The following is a 19,946-nucleotide window of genomic DNA, read 5'->3' on the forward strand; positions in this document are numbered from 1 at the left end:
TTTAAAGCAGTAATCTACCGGTGTGTATGTTTAAGATACATACGGCCTTCAGGTAAGGACTCCGAAACATGGGTGTCTCTAGATAACTGTTTTTTTTTAATAATAAATAAATAAATAAATAAATAAATAAAATATTATTCATTTACGTCCAAATAAAATATGAGCGATTTTCGAAATAAAACGATGTTTGGGGCGAAGAAATAGTTAATTGTATTATCGTTAAAAAAATCAATAAGAAATCTATCTATATATATGTATATATATTTATATATAAAAAAATGTATATATGTATATAACAAGAGTAATATAGACAAATCAAAGTGATATATATATATATATATATATATATATATATATAAATTTAAAGGAGATTAGACTAATAGTCTAAAGAGCTAAGTGTATTTTAATGTAACAGTGAAATTACTAGTTTAATTAAAATACAGGAAATGCTCGTTGTAATTTAGATATATAATAAGCTCGATAGTTAAATGTCCTAGAGCTAATTCAATATTAAGTAATGTGATTTACAATTTAAAAATTAAAAAATTTTTTTTTAAATTTAAAAATCAAATTTTAATTAAATTAAAAATCAGTTTCATAAGAAGGAACAACAACAAAGTCAATTATCTGTACGATCGTTTCGGAAATCCGTGCTTTTTATTTGTGGTATACATGAAGTTATGTAGAACAATTATATATAGTTTTTTTGGTAAGCACGGTCTCCTCATCAGCAAATTTAGGAGGATTTTTATTGAATTTAAAAGACACCATAAATAAACCTAGCATTAAAAGTAAGGCAGATGAATCTGAAAAAATTGAAATATAAGGTTTGGATTTAAAATTTATAAGAAAATTAATATAGGTTAGAGATAGAAATGAGTAGAAAAAATATATATTTTTGAATTTACACAATAAATTTGATTTAAAAATATATAGAGATAGTTACCTTTTAGTTTTTCTTTTTTTGAAATCAGGAACTGTGTTTAAAGTAGTCATTTAGATGTTTGCTATAGCTTTTTATTTTATTGAATGATGAATTTTAAAAGGGCGACGCTCGTGCAGTAAATTGTTTCCGTTAGCGTATTTTGATTTAAAGACGCTACAGTTAATATATATAGGGAGAATATTTATTTTGCAAGTTTTTAAGGGGAGATAATTGTCATGTGTTATTGACTTTATTTATTATTTATTTTACGGGTCTAAGGGAGGTAATTGGTTTAACTTAATTTATTAAAAAAAAATTGTAATCTATTTTTACTAATGAGTAATTTTTAATGGTTTAAGGTGGTTTATATTTATTAAATTTAAACCAACGTTTATTATTACATGTCAGAAGCTCGTGTCTTGAATTTAATAGTGTGGTTGTACTTCTTATATCTTCATATTTTAAAATATTTAGGGTTTCTTTTGTACATAGTGCACAAAATTTATCTCCTGGTTTATATGATTTGCAAGTCTCAATTATTTGCCATTTTAAGTTGAAAGAAATATTGGTATTTTTTAGTTGCAAAATATAGTTGGATAGAGTAGTTTGGTTTGATAGAGAGTTATTTTTAAAAGAATGTTTGCGCGTTGAAATTCTATGTTTTATTAGGCCAGATGTGGAACCAAAATATATTACCTCTTGATTATTGTGATTATTTTTCGTTAGGTCTATTGTTGGATTATTATGTGGTGGGTTGATTAGTAATTGATCGGTAGATTGATTTAAGTTGGTGTTATTATTTATTTATTTATTATTAGGAGGGCTATATAGAGATGATGCACTTTTCATAACGAATTCTACTAATAAAAATTATGAAAAAACAATTAAAACTCTACATAAATTATTTAAAAATTATGGACTTAGTATAAAAATCGACCCTAATAAAAAAAATTGTTAATTTCTTAGACATAACCTTAAATCTTGAGAATTCTACCTTTGAACCATACCATAAACCTAACCAATCACTTCTATATGTCCACAATCAATCAAACCACCCTAAATCAATATTAAAATCAATAGTTCCCAATATCGATCTAAAAATATCATGTATACAAATAAAAAGCACGGATTTCCGAAACGATCGTACAAATAATTGACTTTGTTGTTGTTTCTTCTTATGAAACTGATTTTTAATTTAATTAAAATTTGATTTTTAAATTTAAAAATTTTTTTTTAAATTTTTAAATTGTAAATCACATTACTTAATATATATATATTTATATATATATATATATATATATATATATATATATATATATATATATATATATAAGCAGAAGTAGCCGTCGTTGACTGCGTTAAAAAACAGCCTACAGAAAATGGACTCTGATTTATGAAAGTATGATACGTTAAGAAAAGAAACGGTCGTAAAGAGATAGCTTCGAATTTGGGGGTATCAAAACCAAAGCAAAATATGATGAAAGTAAAAATAAAATAGATAAACCCCATAATTTATTATACCATACCTGTTCACACTGAAACACTTATCACAATATTCTGTAGATCTATATTAAAAAACCTTGTTAAACTTTGCGACATGTTTCCATTCTATGGAGGTCACGCGCGAACGAACACTCCATAATTTTATTATACCATATTTCTTCAAACTGAAACATAATTATCAAAGTATACTTACGCAGATAGATATGAAAAGTCTTTATTAAAGTTTGTGCCTATTTTCATTCTATGGAGGCCAGGCGCGAACGCAGACCCCACAATTTTATTATATTATCCCTATTTAAGTTAAAACATACTTATCAAAGTATTCTTCTGTACATCTATATATAAAAAAAAAACACTTGTAAACGTTTTTTTTTTTTTTAATTTTTAATTTCCATACTTTGCGGACCAGGCGCGAACGCAGACCCCACAATTTTTATGAACCACCATTCTGCCAAATCAAACATACCCATTCCTGTGCGTCGATACATCTATCATTATATGTAATCAGTTTTTTTTAAATAGTCAATAATATAGGAGCCTATTCGTGACCAGACACACACACACATACATTCAGCTTTATATATATATATATATATATATATATATATATATATATATATATATATATATATATGCTCATCAGAAGAGAGAATAGGGTTAGGTATGAACGTCTCAAAAACTAATTTCAGTTTTGGTGTTTTTGTCTTTTATGAGACTTGAACTCTGCCAGTGACTTGCAGATACGACCACAAGCCATGCACGAAACTATATTCAATGAAATATCATTCGGTCTGGCAGCTAATTCTTTCCTCTTTTCTTTATTTTTTTACATAGGTATTATCACTTTTAAAGGCCAAGAGACCACTCGAGGATAAGGGTTAAAGTGTGTACAGTAGAAAGTGGACAATATAGTAATCGTTGATAATGGAAAATCGGTAAATTTGTTAACATATATGGAACGGTTAATCAAAAACTTGTTTACGTTAGACTTGAAGACAACCATATAGTAGTCAGCTAGAAAGCAGGAAAACGGAAGCTAATTACACAGGTGTGCAGTTCTAAGAAAGAAGCTTTTTTCATGGAATCTACGTTTATGTTTAGGCACAGATAAAGAGTGGGGGAAATTAGTAATAGTGTTTTCTGCTAGACGGGTGTTTCTTGTGAAAGTCTGGTGAGGGGGGACCATAGATTGGAGCTAGGCCGAGCACTTTCCATGAAAATAACGATAAAGCAGAGACAAACTCGCAACATCTCTTCTATAGGAAAGAGGTTGCAGGAAAGAAAAAAGGACATCTCCTACGAGGATACGAAGTCTATTTTGAACTCTATAAAGACAAGATAAGTCCTTTCTAGCAGCTGCTGCCCAGATGTGGCAACAGTACTCCGTACTTGAACGTACCTGGCTGTTATATAGATAGAGAATTGCATCAACAGTGAGATATCTACTGTATCGATAAAAGAATCCTACCAGTTTTTCCAGCGGCCTTGGCAACGGATTTAATGTATGTGTTCCATTTAAGATCAGGAGTAAAGGTCAAGCCAGAAGCTTTGTCTTGATTCTCTGAGTTTATTGTGAGATGTTAGTTATCAGATTGTGCTTGAGCTTATACTTGTAACTCAACAACTCAACCGTAGAGAGTCAACATGCCAATATATATATATATATATATATATATATATATATATATATATATATATATATATATATATATAATGAAAATGACAATTAAATTTACCAAAATGATCCAAGATTGTAAAATTAAAGTATAATATAAATATTAAAGAATTAATATTTATAAAGTTATCTCAGCCAGATGTAAAAGCTCGATAAAACCAAATAGGAAATAGAGCTTATAATACGAGCAAACAGTTAATAAAACATGTTAAAAAACACTTTGAAATAAGTTAAAAAACATATTTAATCTGAAAAGGAAACACTAGATAAGTGGATAGTTCTTAATCCGCGGAGTTTCGAAGAAATACTTTCCTTCTCATCAGAGGGTAAGAATTAGCAAAATGCGGGATCGGATTTTGCATTCAAAAGTATTTGATGGAACAACAAGTAAGTCAAAGATCTTACTTGTAAACAAAAAATTGAAGCAGAGGGAATATGGTGAAGAAAAAGGTGATTACACATGAATGGATAACTGGTGGAAGATAAATAATCCAGTGACGGTAAAATCCAAATGTATAACTTCAACATATATATATATATATATATATATATATATATATATATATATATATATATATATATATATATATATACTTTTTTCAGTAAGTTAATTATTTCAGTGGCATTCAGTTCATTACCCTGAGAGACTGATTTGTGGAATAAAAAACAAGGCAGTATATTAAAACATGGCTCCCCGACAGTGTTAATCCAAACAGCACTTTCCTTAAAGACAAGAATAAAACTGTTATTGCTTCCAGATTAACTAGTCTAACCTATTCATATCATTAGACATTGTTTTTCTTGTGTTTGTTATACGTTTTTGTTACGTAAAAAGAATACTGTTTGTCATTGTCAAAGCTGATCCATTCATAGACTAAGGGTGAGATTAGTAGCAGATGCACCAGCCCAAATGTGACAGCAATACTCCATACATGGGCGAATTGTGGCCTTATAGAGGTACAGGATACTTTCAGGTGTCAGTAGTTTTCTAGCACGGTAGAGAGAGCCTACCTTCTTCGCAGCGGCCCTAGCAATGTTTTCAATGTAATTGTTCCAACTCATGTTTCCTGTGAACGTTAGGCCAAGCAGTTTGAAAGATGTACTCTCAGATAGGGAGTCACTGGTCATTTCTATTGGTGGCAGAGAAGGTTTCTTGTAATTATTGAAGGAAACCAGTTTAGTCTTGGCAGTATTGAATGTGACCATCCATTTTTGTCCCCATTCCACTACAGATTGGAGGTCATCCTCTAGAGTTTTTGCCATTTTTTTTAGATATGTGTTCATTTGTTTTCCTGCCATGCCTGTTATAGAGTGTAGTGTCATCAGCATATATACCCATCACAGAGGCAGTTTTGTCGGGGAGGTAATTAATAAATATTAGGAACAATAAAGGTCCAAGGATAGATCCCTGGGGCACTCCCGTATTTATATCATATTGTTTAGATGTACGACAGTCGAGGACAACCTGGATTTTTCTATAAATATTATTTAATTATATATTTATACTATTATTGATATTTATTAGATTTTTTAAATATATATCGTAGACATGATATATATGTATACTCAAGATGCCCTCTATCCTATATATATATACAAGAATAAAAAAGCATTGGAAATGCAAAAGGATATAGGGATGGTATGCAAAAAAGTATACAAACAAGATAGCTATGAATGGCTAGGCACATGGAAATAGAATTGCATCCAAAGTATAGCCCTATAGCTTTTCTCCAATCTTCATTCCGTGCCATCATTACGGTTGTAAAAAGCTATAGGGCTATACTTTGGATGCAATTCTATTTCCATGTGCCTAGCCATTCATAGCTATCTTGTTTGTATACTTTTTGGCATACCATCCCTATATCCTTTTGCATTTCCAATGCTTTTTTATTCTTGTTAATTAGTATTTTTACTTACAGTCTTATTTTTAAACTTACATTCATGATAGTATTGTCTTTTTTAGGAGGCGGCTCATTGCCGCCTCCATTAGTAGCAGGTCGCTTCCTGCTGGGTTTTTGGTCTTTGGGTTTTGGGCCTTAGGAGTTGCCTCTTGGTCCTCCATCGGTTCTATATTACATAGAGAGTGCTACCGCCTCTCTGATAAAACAGTTAGAGTATTATAAAGTTCTAAAATGTTCATACCTTCACTATTAAATTTTTCTTGGTTCATTCTTTGGCGTTTTGGCAAAGATTTGGCAGTTTTTGATATTTATATTTATAATAGTTTGTGCATGAGGCAGCTTTTTTCCCCTTGGGATCCCTGTTATACCGTGCTTTTGAGTCAGCACGTGAGGCAGCCTTCTTTTTTTCTGCTTCTTTGTTATAAAGAGCACGTGAGGCAGTTTTTTCCCCTCGGGATCCCTGTTATACCGTGCTTTTGAGTCAGCACGTGAGGCAGCCTTCTTTGCCTCAGGATTTGCATGATACTTAATTTTTATTATTTCAGCATTTTTCTGATAGTATTCTTTTTGCTCAGATAATACCTTGACTTTGTTTTTTTCATAGTCTATATTTCTCTGAGCTTTTTTACTACGTGCTGACTTTGGCATTTTTTATTAAATGTAAACATATAACACTTATGTGTATCTTACTATAATATCACTTATCTTATAGCAAGACAACTCTCGTAGAATTGAGATACTACCCCGTCACCAATAGTTAAAGTGTGGAACGGTATATACACCAATAGTGTAGTTGTTATCTTTATATGAAGTCCTAATCAGTGACAGTGTGAGGTTACTTGGTTAATTTATTGTAGTTTATTTTAGAAAACTTACTTGTTTTTATTAGTAGATTGTGTATATAATATCTAGTTATTTTTGTGGCTAGGGCTTGGATTTTGATTCTTTTTGGTCAGCTTCCAGTGAGTTCTTAGAAGATGACTTTCTTGCAGTTTCTTTTGTGGTTAATTTAACTTATTTCCTTTGGCGTTTGGTGAGTTCTTAGAAGAACTGGTCTGATCTACTTTTCTTAGCGAGCGAAGAGATTCAGCTGCATTTAACAATGGTTGCTATAGTGTATTTTTGCGCATGCGTGAGAATTTCAAGTTTCCTCCTTATTTTTCAATAGTTTAACAGTAGTCATGTGTCTTTCTGCCAAGAGCGACAGACGTCAGTGTTAGACGTGATCGTCTAGAGGTTAGGACCCCACGTTGTGGCCGTGCTAACCTAGGTTCGAATCCTGGTCACAGTATGGACATTTTGTACATATTTTACAGTCCAAAATCTGAAGAATTATTTATTTTTATAACATTGTTTTTTGACGTCGTACTTGCTTATAGGTTACTCTTATAACAATTTTGATCAACTGAGATAAAGATTTCGTGGTTTCATTAACGCTGGTGGGTTACTGTTTAAAGAAAAAACCTTAAAGTTCACCTCAAATAGTCAGCGTCCAAGAAATATAGGCCACTGGCAAACTGGAACGTCTGTGAGCATCCGGTGTATTATTTGGAGCTGTCCCTTTTGAGAGAAGTTCCGTGTTCGAAGTGGTCTGTCTACATTGGGTATATAGTGTTTAAACTTGTTATTACACGTAATCTTATTTAATTATGGAGTTAGCTAAAAAGCGATGGGTCACTGCACTTCTCCGTGTAAAGAGCAGTCGATTGATGCTTGAACTGTTGTCAGAGACCGTTCGTACACCGAGATACATCGTCTCAAAAGAAAGAAGAAAGCAGAAGAAGAAAGAAGAAAGAAGAAAGAAAAATTGGCCATTTTTGTACCCTTTTTTTTGCTCTCTTTTGATATTTTAACCGACGTTCTGACACTCGCTGGATTCGTAAGACGCTTCTCTGTAAGAATATGTGCTTTTTGAAACTTATAAGTTGATTTTAGTTGAGATTTGGATAGTTTTGTTTTGTAGGCGTATATAGGTGTGTACGGGCCATCCCTATATAGAGAGTGCTACCGCCTCTCTGATATATATATATATATATATATATATATATATATATATATATATATATATATACACTTGTGCCCGATATTATTCATACCCCACCTTGAAAATTGAGTTTATTATGTGTAACTTTGTAAGAATTTATTGTTTACGTCCATATTGATACATATTCTTAATAAACCTCTTCTGATCATTTTCGTCATTTTAAAATCTCGGGATACTTGTAATAAAAGAAATATACAGCTATTTATAAAATCTGCAATGTTCAAAAATAATCATACCCCCTTATTTTTTCAGTATTAATCGAATTTCTGACTGTTTGTTTCCTGTTTGATTCTTATTTTGAATGCTTTTATACAACCTTTGATTAATTTCATTTCGTTTTTTGCATTTTTCAGAAATTAAAATGATATCAACTGAAAACCAATAAAAGAATAAAAATTATTAGAATGGGGAAGAAAAAAGAACTTAGTAATGATCTTAGGACTAAAATTGCGAATTCACATAAGGATGGTTTAGGTTACAAGTCAATTTCCAAGAAATTTGAGGTCCCTACAGCAACAGCACAGAGCATCATCAAAAAATTCCAGAGCCACCACACAACAAACAACTTGATTGGTAGAGGAAGGAAAAGGAAACTGTCTGCTAGAGCCACCAGGAATATTGTAAGAAGTGTTAATGCAAATCCAACCACCACTACTAAGGACATTTTAGAAAATCTGGAGTCTTCTGGCATAAAAATATCAAGGCAAACATTGCAAAGGACTCTGCATGAAAATGGTCTGAAAGGAAGAAGACCAAGAAGGACTCCATTGCACACCGGAAAACACCTTGCAGCACGTCTAAAGTTTGCTAGGACCCATGTGAATTCTCCAGAGTCCGTTTTCTCAAGTATTTTGTGGACTGACGAAACAAAAATTGAATTGTTTGGCCATATGGATGCTTCTTACGTTTGGAGGAAGAACGGAGAAGCTTACAACCCAAAGAACACCATACCCACGATGAAACATGGTGGTGGTAGCCTAATGTTTTGGGGCTCCTTTTCAGCTAGTGGTCCAGGTAGTTTGGTCAAGATAGATGGAACCATGAAGAAGGAGCAATATTTGGAGATACTCCAGAAAAACATTAGACAGGATGCGGAGAATCTCCATTTAGGACCAAACTGGGTCCTTCAACAGGATAATGATCCAAAACATACTGCCAAAATAGTCAAGAAATGGTTTGAGGATAATCAAATTAATGTTTTGGAATGGCCTTGCCAGAGTCCCGACCTGAACCCTATCGAAAACCTCTGTCACATATTGAAAACTGAGGTTAAAAAGCGGAAACCTAGAAATTTGAGGGATTTGGAGAACTACTGCATTGAAGAATGGTCAAAAATCAGTGTTGATGCTTGTAAAAACCTTGTTGATAAATATCCAAAACGGTTACAGGCAGTTATTAAGAATAAAGGGCATGCTATTGACTATTAGTAAGAGAGGTATGAATAATTGTGAACTAGTGCCATTATTGTTTTTCTTTGTATAATGTTTCAAACTTGCATAATTTATTTATTTGTTGAGTTTAAATTAAATGCCTATGCTTGATTTATTGTCTGAAATCCCTTTAATATTGTCTACCTTCTGGTTTGAGCAATATTCTTATAGAAATCTCAAAGATCCGAGGGGTATGAATAATATCGGGCACAAGTGTATATATATATATATATATATATATATATATATATTGTTTAGTTATACAGATTATACATCGAAAGGGGACGGATCCCAGTAATTAGAACAACGGCGTAAATAAGTTTTAAAATAATATTTAATAAAAAGAAAAGGCTAGAATTGAACGCAGTAATCAAAAGTTAAAAGTTAATACATATGCTAGTTAGATGCGATATCAGGAATTTTGTGAATTGCCATTATAGTAGAAATAATTATAAAATTATAAAACCAAAACAGGTAAGTTACGAATAATAGACAATTGATTTAGAAATTCTCTTTGTGTTTCAAAGGCATGTGGATACATGTGTAATATGTAGGATCCACGTGAGGGACTCTCACATGGTTGAGCACGTTTTGACGTCACAAAGAAAGATAGCCAATGTATTTAGTAAAGAGAGTTCGAAATCAGTCAGAGTTCAGAGACACAGCCAAGAGTCACAGCTTGGAAACTCGGGAGAGAGGAGAGTTGAGTTAGCTCAACCCCTTTTGGAAGCGAACTAGACAGGGAATCAAGACAATAATTCTGCTAGGTATTCGAATACCTGATCATCATCATCATCGTCATCATCATAACCAGCTTGGAAGAATAAATATTATCATGTAAGTCTTTGTATTAATCTTCCAACCGAAAAGGTAATGTGTTTTTGTGATTCGTCTTTGTAGAAGAACGTTTATATGTAACGTTCTTCTAAAGTGTCAACTGTCTGTTTCCCTACTAAAAAGTGTTAACGATATCCCCATCATAAATAATGTATAACCATCTCAGTGTGTAAAAAGAACTGTCCATTTCACATCTACTATTAATAAGATTATGCCCCCAAGAATTGTCATCATAGTCGTAGTCGTGTACAGTTATATCAATGTCTCATCGTCTGTTATATGTCTCCGATGTGTACACATCCACTATACAACACACACATATTCACACACACACAAACACACATATATTTATACACACATATATATATATATTAGTTACATTCATATTTATTTCGGAACTATTACTATGTCCTATTGTCATGAAAAGAGACAGACCCCAGTAAGAAAGAAAACTACTTAAGTTTGAAAGTGATTTTAAGAAAAGGCTAGAATCGAACCCAGTATGCAAGTGTTAAAGATATTGAAATCCTAAGAAAAGATTAACAAGCTATTTGTTCATGTTACATTTAAACTTCTGCATATCAAACCCGCCAGGGAAACAGATAACAGGAAGGTAACTACAAAGTCTAGCTGTTCAAAGGAAGAAACTATTAGAATAGAAAGGTTTCTGCCATTTAGGGACCTAAACAATGAAGGGGTGTGATTGAGTTGCTTAGCTGGTTTTTCAGGGATATGTACGTCAAGGAGGAACAAGTGCAACCAGTTCATCAGAGTACATATTATAAAAAGGGACAGACCCCAGTAAGTAAGCAAGCAAAACAAGATAAGTTTGAAAATGATATTAGGAAAGGGCTAGAATCGAACGCAGTAACTGGATATTAAATATGTCAGTTAAAAGAATGGAGAATAACAAAGTTGAAAATGTAATATTACAAATAGGTAAAATGATACAATTTAATTTACGGATTTCTTTTTTTAGAAAGACTGATGAATAAAGAATTATGTTGTAACTGTTTGACTTCGTGTCGTCATTACAACTGAAAAGTAAACGTATTTTGATCTTCATCATTTTAAATGAACTTTGTATAAACCTCCTCCAATTATTAATCGTCTTTCCCTTCTCCATCATCAATAATGATTCTCCCCCTCTGATTCAAAAGGACTGCATTACACATATAAATATCAATATCATCCTTTGTTTTGAGTCCTCATTATATTGTTACATGATAAGGGACTGTCCCCTTTTCATGTAAGTAAAAAAATAGGGAATTAGTTTAATGTAAATATGAAATAGGATAGTCAAGGATTCGAACTTGCGAAGCTCGATTTGGAATTGAAAATTCCAATCATAAGTTAAATACAGAATGTTATTGAAATAAGGAATTTCAATTGTTTAGCTTACATATCTGTATATGGAAAAGGAATGTAATAATGAAATTTGTTTCTGTTAAGGAATTTAATCGTTAATTGAAATTGTAAACATGTTTTGTAAAAATGTTATTTGAAAAATAGGTTACTGAACTTGGTGTCATGTCAAGTTTGGCAACGTGATGCATGTCACGCAACGTGCTTTATGAGCACATGTTTAATCATGCGATGATGTGACAAGTTCTCAATGTAGGAAATAGTTCCAAGTTAGAGAGAATTAGATCAGTCAGACCAGAGGAGCAGAGAGGTTCAGACCGATTCGCGGCACCCTCTGGAAGCGAGGAGGGTTTTTAGAAATAACCATGTAAAGAAATTTTGAATTCCTCAAGCGAAATCATGGACCGGTCATGAAATAAAGGACGTCATCATCTTTGTGTATCTGCGTCTTCTGTGTTCATCATTACAACGAGAAAGGTAACGTGTTTATATTATATGCACAACTGTCAAACGTAAATGTCAAACGCACTATCTCTCGGTCTATCTATCAAGATATTCATAAATTCCTCTCATCGAATTGGTTCTCTTGTAGTAACATGTACACTGTCTATTATATATATACAGAACTGCCTCTCCCTTTATATATACCCTGTTTATGTTTCTAATATGCTATCTCTTACAACATGAATCTTAAGACATATGAACACTCCACACATGAACACTCCTAAGACTCTAATCTCTCACTAAGCCTCTCCTAAGACGAACAACAATACAGAATATACGTCATTTTAATACCACATATACAAATATTTGGTACCTTTCTAAAAATAACACGTAACATATTTGTAATTTGGTGAACGTGACTAGTCCACTCAAGCAAGGGTGGGTTTGAAAAAAAAAGAAACTGGCGTTACCACAGTAACAACGTAAGGGTCCATTACAAAGAAAAAAAAAACAAAGGAAAAAAATGCAAAACGAAATAAAACAATAATTAAGAAAAAAAAAGAGAATCACTCACACATGCGCAGTATTAAAGAAAAAAATGAACACACATACACACAATAGAGAAAAGTATACAAGAAAGTTAGAAAAAAAGACTGATATGCCGCAAATAGAAAACATACGTAATGAATGGAAAAAACTTTTTCACCATGCATTTCATTCATTTAAAGACGGTTTAAATATACACACACGCGCAGAAAGTTTAAGCACAAAAAATAAAGAGATTGTTATGTTCAGATATACTACACGAGACGAAAAATTTTGTTTTGATAATTGTTGAATTGTGTTAATAAATTGTTTGGAAAATATGAACTCACACGGATACAGAGAAAGAAAAAGTAAGTCAGTATGTCATTCATAAAAATTTGTATCTTAAATGTCTTGCTGGATGAATGTTTACATATGTCAATCAAAAAAAATTTTAAAGTGAGTTGCACTTAAAACGTGTTTCGTTCGGAAACGAAAATACGCTATGGTCAAAAATAAGATGCATAAATGTGAAGTAGTTGAACTTTCCAGCTTTTAATTTGTCTTTGAAAAAAGGGACAATTTATTGTTTTTGTGTTAACGGACTTTGCGTTACAGAAAAGAAAAACATTTTTTCATTCTTTTCTGTAGAAAAGTTACAACTGTTTGTGAAAAGAAAATCAAAGTTTATTGTATAATGTAACGTATTTTTAAAAATGGTTTTATATTGTAAAATGTCTTAAATGTATGTAAATGTTATGTTTTTTTGCGACAGGAATTCAAAGTCATTATTAAATATATACATTAGAATTGATCTAGGAGAAAATAAGATTAATTAAGACGAATGTTTGGCTTAGAAATCAGTTAGAATTTTAGACAGGGGACAAAATAAATTACGTAAACGGGTATTTAGAGCTTTCAGATGTAATAAGCCGAAAGAAAGATATTTTTTTGACAATTGGTTTTAGTTTTTTTATGATGCTCATAACATTTTTCCCAATAAAAGTAACTTGGAAGGGAGATGATAAGCACTAGAGGTGCCACTAATTCGAAAAATACAGATGGGAACCTGCGATATTGTGTACTTTTAAAGCAGGCCGAATGTAACGGTTTTGAGCAAAGAAATAAGTCTCGACACAATAAGATAAAAATGTAGGCGTTGGACAGATACGAGAATTCTTATGAAAAAAGGGCTATGAGAGCCCGAAGGCTAATCACATGTAGCATAATGAAGTGAGGAAAAGGCTAGAATCGAAGGCAGTAACTGGATAGTAAATATGTCAGTAAAAAGAATGGACAATAACAAAGTTGAAAATGTTAAGCAACAAATAGGTTAAATGATACAATTTAATTTACGGATTTCTTTTGTTTATGAGACGTGGTAGAAAGGCTGATGAATAAAGAATTACCATCTTTACATGGGGGTTACAACTTATCAAGGCCCGGAGGCCACTTAGGATAAGGTTTATTGCGTGTACAGTAATCACTGAGATAGTATTGTAGTAATCATTAGTATTGGAGATTTGATAGAGTGTCTTACTTAAGGGGGCGGTTTGTTAGGAGTTTGTTTATGTTAGATTTGAAGACATCCAAGTTGTAGTCAGGTGGGAAACAGGCGAACGGAAGAGAGTTCCACAACCGTGCACTTTTGAGAAAGAATCTCTACTCATGGAATCTACGTTTTGATTTAGGCACAGATAAAGAGTGGGGAAAATTGATGACAGTAGTTTCAGCCAGATGGGTGTTTCTCGTGGAATATTGGCGAGGGGGCGAGAGATTGGAGCTCAGACGAGCACTTGCCATGGAAATAACGTTAAAACAAAGACAGGCTCGCAACGTCTCTTCTGTCGGAGAGAGGCTGCAGGAAACCACCAAACCACGAAGTCTATTTTGTACTCTGTCAAGGCAGGATAGGCTGTTTTTAGCAGCTCCTGCCAAGATGTGTCAGTAGTACTCCATCCTTGGACATACTTGACTTTTATACTGATAGAGAATTGTATCAGTAGTGAGATATCTTCTGGAGCGGTAGAAGGATCCCACGATTTTGCCAGCGTCCCTGGCAACAGATTTGATGTATGTGTTCCATTTAAGATCAAGAGGAAAGGTCAAACCCAGAAGCTTATCATAACATGGAGCCTCCCCAAGACGAGAGCCATCCATCACAATTGATTCCAGATGGGGATCAGATCCTTGATGATGTAAAGATAAAAGCTTGGTTTTGGATGCATTACGTGACCAGCCACCTCTTCCCCCATTGTACCACGCGCTCAAGATTAGAGGAGAGAGAATTAGAGAGAACTTTGTCATTTACGGCCTTTGATATGTTGCCATAGATGGTCGTGTCATCAGCATAGATGTCAACGAATGATTTAAGCATGTGGTTTGGGAGATCATTGATGTAGATCAGAAAGAGAGTTAGGCCCAGCATGGACCTCTGGGGGACTCCAGCATTAATACTGTGGGCCTCTTATTTCTGCCCATCAACCACTACTCTTATGAACCCCTCAGAGAGAAATGATTTAATGATTGAGAAAACATTTACAGTAATACCGTAGCTGGGAATCTTGTGAAGTAGGCCCTTATGCCATACCTTATCGAAAGCCTTGGATATGTCAAGAGCAATTGCCCTGGAAAGGAAACCTTTGTCAAGAGATTCACTAATCCTATGTGATATAACCGTTGGGACATTTGCTGTAGATATTGCAGAGCGGAAACCATATTGCATGTCACTAAGAAGGTTGTTTCTGTTGAGGTGGTTGACTAGTTCTTTATTTAATATGGATTCCAACAACTTAGTCATGACACAGAGGAGACTTATTGGTCTGTACTGAGAGGGAGATGACTTTTCACCTGAATTCTTAAATACAGGGCATACTGATGAGGTTTTCCAGGGTGTTGGAAAGCACTTTTCCTTAAGGAAACGCTTAAACAGTTTTGTAAGTATGGGGGCAAGTTCTGGTTGGAGCTTTAATCTGATTCAAAAGGACTGCATTACATTTTGATCATCATCATCTTAAATGAACTTTGTATAACGCTCCTCCAAGTATTAATCTCTGTCCCCTCCTCCATCATCAATAATGCTTCTCCCCCTCTGATGCAAAAGGACTGCATTACACATTTCATTAATAATTAATTCGCATCTCTTTCAGCTGCTGTTATAAATGCCTCTCTAAGCATATAAATGTCAATATCATCCTTTGTTTTGAGTCTTCGTTATATGCTGTTCCAATATGTACACGAACTGTTTAACATGTCTCCAATATGAACCCCCGCTACCCAAAACTATAACTACGCTTATTTGCTTAAGGCAGAATAAGTTTTATTTAAAATAGGAGAAAAAAGATGCTGATAGCCTAAGTTTATTTGTTATGATCGGCATATCAATATCAAATTGGAAATACAAATAGCCAGACACAACCCAATAATAATAATAATAATAATAATAATAATAATAATAATAATAATAATAATAATAATAATAATAATAATGAATCGATATTACCATATATAATTTAACAGCATGGTTATATGTAACATTACTGCCGAAAAACACTTTTCTACATTTCGAAATACAAAGGATACCACCTGTAGGGGCAGCTGCGCGTGTAATTGTGCGACAGGGGTTGCATAATCCCCCAATCACACCTCTTCTGAATCGACACTACTTGAGTCCAGTGGCAAGAAGAAGTCCAGGACGACTGGAAACAATGCCGAGATAAGCGGTGAGCACATACATCATCTGGAAGTCCTAAATGGTCACCCATCTGGTACTGGCTAGGCTTATCGTTGCTGAACTTCGGTGATCTGATAGGAACCGGTGTATGAAACGTGATTATTTCGTAAACCTTAGACCTTTCTACAACGATCTCACTAAATAGTGGAGTCAATGTATTTTATAAAGATGCTGTAATTTGTAATGTTTTGATAAAAACGTTGATTTTCTTTTAAATGTTTTGGTTTCATTTCGTCTAAAATGCTTTCGTTTCAACATTTTCTTTATTTATATTCACTGTAAACTTTTCTTTATTTTGTTTTCGAATATTTCTTCTTAACTTTTCCAATATTCTTCTCGACTGGTTTTTAACGAGTTCAAGTAGCAATTTGTTATTTTGCAAAGCGTCAATGCATCCGCATACGCAGATCTGTCCGTCGAGTTATAAGGTTCTCTTTTATCTGGTCTTGAGGTAGCATTCACCCCTGATCGGTTACGCTGGCTTCTTCCAATGAATTTACTGCATCTCGCACCAAAGCTGACCAAGCCCAGCGATCCATTGTAAAAGCTGACATTATTGACGGTTAGTCGCGGGTCAAACAGTAAACATGGTAGATTGTCGGGTTAAAAATCAGTTCGGTAACTTGCTGAATCGTTTTGAGCCACGTTTTTAGATGGCCGCCGTATCGTTTCTTCTAGTCCCGCAGAGGAACCGGATCGATATCTTATCTGTTGATCACCAAAACAGCAAATTGTGTCAATGCAGCTTATTTATATTAGTGTTCTTTGCTCAGTAGTGTACTCACTTACAAATTTTCCAACTTCTCTTTTTTTTTTTCATTTTTCTTAAACTTTTTCTTCTAGGGGATGGGACATCCAACCAGATGTCTGACATTTACCCCTATTTTAGTGAGTCCAACCAAGAGATCTTTTCAGGATTCTAGCCGTCCCTTTCAGTGCAATCTTTTGTATTTCACTTGCACTTGGTTCACCGGGTATGCTTGCTATGTACTTTTTAAAGTTCTTTTTCATAAGCCCAGTTGCTCCTATGATGACTGGTATAATTGAAACGTCTTTTAATTTCCAATTTCGTTTCATATCATACATAAGTCCTTGATACTTTGTGATCTTTTCCCTCTCAGCTCTGTTAAGCCCTGTATCATTGGGTACACTGACCTCTATTACGGTCGCTTTTTTGTTTGCTCTGTCCCAAATCACTATATCTGGTTTAACAGCTGCGTTTTCTAGATATGTAGCAGTAGGGATTATGTAGTCATAGTGAATAGTGTAGTTGTCATTCCCAACTGTTCGTTCGGGTATATGTTCCCAGGATTTTTTTACTACACTGAATGTGTTTGTGTTTTGCAGTCAAAGCGAAACAACTACAAATTGGAACAATAAAACTATCGCCCTAGACAAGACATGATTCCATTCCTGTTTGGCGAAAATCGGTTTTGATTTTTTTTTGCAGACCATCTACTAGATATCCAGTTGTCTACAAATTCCAAGGGGGATAGAAGTTTTCTATTATGTCTGACCGTGACACAATGTTCTACGAGCAAGATCGGATATGCGCCGATGTACAACTCATGCTCTCTATCGAGTTATGAAAACAGGACCATTGCCAGCACCCTCAAAATGCATTGCTGGATTGCCACGAATATCAGGGATGTGTCAAAGTGATGAAAACAAAATTTCCGGCCACGGTTATTGTATTTAGTGTGGTTCCAAGTGAGGGCCATATCATGCCACATCATATTTTCGAAGTCGGCTTGAAATACGACACCAAAGTGTACCTGGATGTGCTGAAGAGTGTTGTGATCCCCTGGTGCAATCAGGTGGCCGCTGGCAGACACTAGGCACCGACCCACAAGTCCAAAGAGACCCAGGCTTGGCTCCAGGAGTGCTACGACTTTGTACCTTTCTCTTACTACCAATCTCCTTCCTCGACCTGAACCCGCTGGACTACTCCATTTGGTCATACGTCGAGAACACCATCAACACGACATCCCACAACAATAAAGCCAAGCTGATCACTGCCATTCGCCGATCTCCCGCCGGCGCTTGTGGAAAAGACATGCTTCCAGTTCCGGACTCGTATCGTGGCGATGATTGAGGCTGAAGGCTGCTTCATTGTATAGTTGTCGGCTCTGCTACATAATAAAGTTACTTAAATTGAATTTTTAATAAAAGCTTTCATATACAGCTGTAGTTTTTTTAGGGCGGCAGTTTTATCGTTCCACCCTGTATGTACGACCGAATACAGAGTTATTTACTTTTTTTTTTTTTTTAAGATAGTGACTATCTATGAAAAGCAGCTGTTTGTGTGTTTGCATATCCAGCGAAAACTTAAAATATACAGAATGAACCCTTGGAAATTGATTTTTTTATATCAGTGTAACTCCAGAGAACTAATATTGGTAATTTTAGAAAAAGGATTCATTTTTTAGGTGTCATATTAAATGTTATCTAAAATATGATTGTTAATGCTATCCCCTTCATGTTCGCCCTCCTTTGCCAAAGACGCCTACGCTGGATAGGCCATGTGCATCTCATAGAAAATAAGGGAATCCCAAAAGACATTAACTATGGTGAACTCACTACTGGCAAAAATGGAAAATCGGTCGTCCTTACCTCAGCTATGTCGAGGTGCGCAAACGCGACACGAAAACATGCGATATTGACTTTACCAGTAACATCTGAACACGATGCCTACTAGACATTGTGATACTAAAGGGAGAGAACTTGAATGCCTACTAGACACTGTGATACTAAAGGGAGAGAACTTGAATGCCTACTAGACACTGTCCTCGAGTGTCTAAGGTCTCTCTGTACAGGGGTTTGCCAGAACAATCTGGCATAAGGATACTTTTTTCCATAGAAGTAAACACTGACCAAATATTCAAAATCACATAGTATTCGCAGCCCGAATAAGATCTCCTCACTATGGCTATCCCACAGCTTTTCCGAGGAATGGCGCACCTTCTCCAAGTGATATTACCTCAAGTAATAGCACGAAGCTGGATACTCCACCAGACTAGATAAATTTATGTCCTGGAATCAAGTAAGACCAAGAGACCAAAACGAAAGATATACTACAACGTATAAAAATGGTTAATTCGGGAGAGGAAAATTATGTTCTCAATTTCTTTACTAACTCAGTGTTTGAGAGATAAAGGACTTTAATGGAACATCCGAATATCTATGTATCTCATATAGACTTCAAGTGTTAGCCCCAGGTTGTGGGCCCCTTGATTTCTGAGAACTTCGACTGAAGTAAAATAACCAAGACCTGACTACTAGCGAAAGAGCTATCGTAGAACGGGCAGAGATCAAAAGGCTATTAAGAAGGCCTGTCCACAAAACTCAACAAACCACTAATACCATGCACCGACTTACACCTGCGATGTCTGCAGCCGACAATGTAGATCAAAGATAGACCTATTCAGCCACAGAAGACGGTGTTCAATCCCATGTACAGGCACAACCCCATAATCTTCTAGAACGATGGATACCAACAACAATGTTATCATGTATTAACAAATCCTAGTAAATGAGTCAGCGTATTTTTAAACAGAAAGAAGA

Source organism: Euprymna scolopes, chromosome 15 (genome assembly GCF_053919585.1).
Source record: "Euprymna scolopes isolate OS-2025 chromosome 15, ASM5391958v1, whole genome shotgun sequence".
NCBI classification, from domain to species: Eukaryota; Metazoa; Mollusca; class Cephalopoda; order Sepiida; family Sepiolidae; genus Euprymna; species Euprymna scolopes.